The sequence below is a fragment of the Lathamus discolor genome, chromosome 4 (genome assembly GCF_037157495.1).
Source record: "Lathamus discolor isolate bLatDis1 chromosome 4, bLatDis1.hap1, whole genome shotgun sequence".
Lineage (NCBI taxonomy): Eukaryota > Metazoa > Chordata > Aves > Psittaciformes > Psittacidae > Lathamus > Lathamus discolor.
In genome coordinates, this window is record NC_088887.1 from 103,079,576 (window position 1) to 103,083,864 (window position 4,289).

Here is a 4,289-nt window from a genome sequence, read left to right on the forward strand (position 1 = left end):
TCTGTGCTTGGCTTTTTTATGACGTGAAGCTACTGTACGGATCAGTGAGTGGAAAGACTAGGACTTCTGAAGTAATAAAAGAACAGTATTATGGTATGTGTACAATACAAACAGGCTCATCAGTTAGAACTTAAACCACAAGTTGTATTAAAGCAACAGTTAAGATTGAAGTGTTCAAGTCTTCAAGAGACCAAGTTGTAGCAAACCGAGGAAAAAGGTTTAAATGCCATCCCTATCAGGCAATCATTATTGTCCTGTTCAACCTGCTATTCTCTTCACATGTACTCAGTCTTTCATATTTGTTTCAAAGTAGATTAAAGTTGGGTTTGTTTTTTTTGTTTTTTGTTTTTTTTCCACTAATGCCTACCCCATTTACAGTTTTTAATGTGATACATCCATCTTATTTCCTTTTACATTGTTCCGAAGTGTAATTAATTTTCCCTGCTCAAAGTAGTATACCTCACAACTTACCCTGCTTCAGCTGTCACTACTTGGGCCCTGGGCAGCAAATCCACAGGCTTCTTCCCACTTCCTCTATCATAAACAACACCCTTCACACACTTCCTACCTTACCTCAGCTCTTTTTATACACTATAGGCACTAAGCTCCTTAAGCCTTACATCTTAGGTTGTTTTCTGTTGCCAGCTTGGTTTTGTTCCTCCTTTGAACACTGAACGTCGTTTGATGTATGGCAGTCCTAGAAGTAGTCTTACTAGCCTATTTACTGAGTGAACCACTACCTGATTTCCTAATGCATTCCTATTGCTAGAATAGTGCTCTCTGATCTCGTCTTGAGAATATTACGTCTGATGACCTCTAAGTCATTCTAAGCTATTCCTATCTCTGGCATCTCTATCGTTCCATAGGTATAAACTACTGTTTTTACCTTGAGTTTAAACCCCTGCGGTTGAATGGATTCCTCTAGATTCCAAGGTTGGCAGGTTGGTTGATTGGTTTAATTCTGATTTAAAACCATCTTGGAATAGCCTATTTCTTAATATTTCCTGACAAACGAAATCTGTAATCCTTTAAAAAGAATCGGTAAAACTACCTTCCAGTAAAACATGCTGACCAGCTCACCATAGAATAATGTAGGTTGCAAGGGAGCTACAGAGGTCTGTAATCCATGGTCCCTCTCAAAAGAGGTCCAGCTGGAGCACAGTACAGAACTGTTTTGATTATCTCCAAAGATGGGGACTTCACAGCCTCTCTGGGCAACCTTTGCCAGTTTTGACTCTGGTAAATGTAAATATTTCTCCCTTACACTGGACCAAAAATTCTTGTATGCGCTCAGGTGTGGTGCTGCTTATCCTTCTGTAGTGCACACTGGATAAAAGTCTGGCTTCTTCATCTCCTCTGTGCCCTCCTCTTACGTAGTTGTCGACAGCACTAAGGTCTCTGTATGCTTTCTCCAGGCTGAACACAGGACATGGGTGGCAGCCCTTAAGATTTGCATGGGAGCTCAAAGCTAAGCACTGCAGCATGTGGTCCCGCAAGTGCTGAAGGGAAGAACCACCTCCTTCAACCTCTTGTCTGTGCTCTTGTTAATGCAGCCCAGGAGGCCATTGGTCTTGTCTACTGCAAGATGTGTTGCTGGCTCGTGGTCACCTTGTTCACCAGGGACCCGTGTCTTTTCCCATTTCAGTTACTGCCCCCAGCCTGTACTGATTCAAGGGCTTTCCCCATCCTAAATGTTGGGCTGCATTTGCATTTTGTTGAATTTCGTTAGGTTCCTTTCAAGCAGCCTGTTTCTCCAGGCTCTGAATGCCTTCTTGCATGGTGACTGCTCCCTCAGTTCATCATCATTGGCAAACTTGCTGAGAATGTGCTTAGTCTTCCAGGTTGTTAATACAGAGTTAAGGGTATTGTCTCAGGTATTGATCCCAGAGTCAAGCAGTCATACTGCTGATCACTGCACTTTAAGCCTGATGGCCCAGACAGTTTTCCAGCCACCTTATTTCCCAGTTACCCAGTCTACAACTTGCCGATGTAGCTATAAAGGTACTATGGGAGACTCCTTGCATGCGGTCAAAATCTACAATATCCACCAGTTGCCCCTTGTCCACAGAGCCAGCCATCATACCTTTACTACTGATACTACAGGAATACTAGCTCTTTGTAAAAGTTAATATATGTCATAATCTAAATGTCTGTCTTCAGCAGCTGGTGTACTTTTCTTTTAAGCAACTCTAGCTGTTTACTGCCTTTGCATAATCTGAAGATCATAGAATCATAGAATAGTTAGATATGTATTTAAGTATAAAATTCTGTTTTCAAACTACATTGTGTCATGACCAAGTTTCTTAACTTTTCTTGGTAAAACTTTTAATCTCAAAAAGAACATTAATGCCTTAAACCAATGAAAGTACATTTATAGGTATCCATGTACCTAATTTTAACTGCTTTATTTGCAATAAAGAAATGGAAGAAAAATCTCATGTGTTGCAATTTTCACTGTTACTGCCATGTTTGTTAAAAATGTTGATGGTTCAAGGTTTTGCCTGCTCACAAGACCTCAGTCCACAAGACACTTTTGCTCTTTTGTCACTCCAGTTCCTGAGCACACAGTTAGAGCCACTGTCCTACACCAACCCAACCAGCATAGTTTGGGCTCATCCTTATACATGCACTGCGACCTAGCTCCTGAGAGCTCACCTAGTTAGGACACCTAGTAATCCTGGAGTTGAGTGTGGGGATCTGGAAGTATCCTGGAGAGGAGGTCAAAGAAGTCTCCTGGAGCAGAGAGAATACACGGTGGCCAGCGTACAGCCCCATGCTTTCTCCTCTTCTGACTTCCTGGTGATTTCAGGGCTCACTCAGTTCTCTGCGTATGCCCTCCAGCTGAGAATTAGTATGCTGGTTTAAGTTGATCTTGAAGCAGTTCTTCACAAAAACTGGTAACAAGAAATATGGCTACTGATTAGTACCTTTGCTGCCAAGATTCAGTACACCCAGGTAGTTATGAATGCTAACCTAGTTCCAAGTCATTACTTAAATTATTGGTTTGGTATGGAAATTGTTTCCAATAGGTATCTCAAAAGGCAGCATTCAGTAAATCCTGAAGGCAAAACGAGCAGCTAAATTTAAATGCAGTTATAGTAGAGTACTTCTCTAAAATTGTTTCTTGATTAAAGTATTTCAGGCAATTTTGAACTCAACCCACACTTCAGGTCATAATTCACTGATGATACCATCAGCTATAACTGGAGACTGTCAAAAATCACCTCCTGCTCTAATATATATCAAAGTGAAATTAAAATGTGTGAAATACAAACTCACTCCTCTAAACAAGATAACAAGGTTTTATCGAGGGACAAAGTCAATGAAGCAAAAGCAACAGCGCTGGGTGCATGACCGTAGCCAGAGGTGCAAGTGATCAGTATTTGTTACAGGTTTATATACTGTCACTATTGCATTTGTCACATACATATTCATAATTCCCGTGTATAGGCGGGGAATATTATAACTAGCTCCAAGAACTTATTATTAAGTCTCCTCCTCTTGGAGTCTGCGCACTGCTCTGCGGTGATTGTGGGCAGGGGTCTTGAGGATGAAGTAAGCAGTCTTCCTCTTGTGAGTAGGGGTCTTCAAGATGAAGGAAGCAGTCTTCCTCACTGTGTACTTTTCACCTTTGGCACGGTTGGACGCCCCAGTAATCACACAACTAGCTAAAACCAGCCATATCTGTAATTATTCTGATAACTAGCAAAGATTTAGAACAGTGTGACCTTCCTGCAAAATTTATTGCAGGATGGGCAGACAAGGAGTATCCTAAGCTAGCAGATGTTTGGGAGGCTCTGTCTCTAAACTAACTGGTAAGTGGAAGGATGGTGTGAAATAACTCATTCGTTTAGTGGGGTCACTAAATCCTGTTATCTCACCACAGACTTACAACAAAAACATTGTTCTTTAAAGCCAAAGATACTTCAGAAGACTAGTGTGAAACAATTAACTCATGTTTAGTGGGGCCACTAAATTCCACAGGCTTACAACATAAACATTGTTCTCTTTCTACAACCTAAGTTAAGCTAAAAAGTACTTTATATTTTCCAGGCGCTAGCTCTTCCTATATCAACACCACCCCCACCCCCCTTTCCTTTACCTTTACAGATTCTTTTACTACGTGACTCCGTTTTGCTCAAGAGTTCTGGCCCTTTTGAACTTCTTGTCTAATCTTGTGTCTTTAGCGAGCTTTGTTTCTGTTATTGTAAACTCATACAGTTATACCCACATAACCACACCTATGATTTGCGAAAGCCAGTACCTTTATGTGTTTATCACAAAATGAC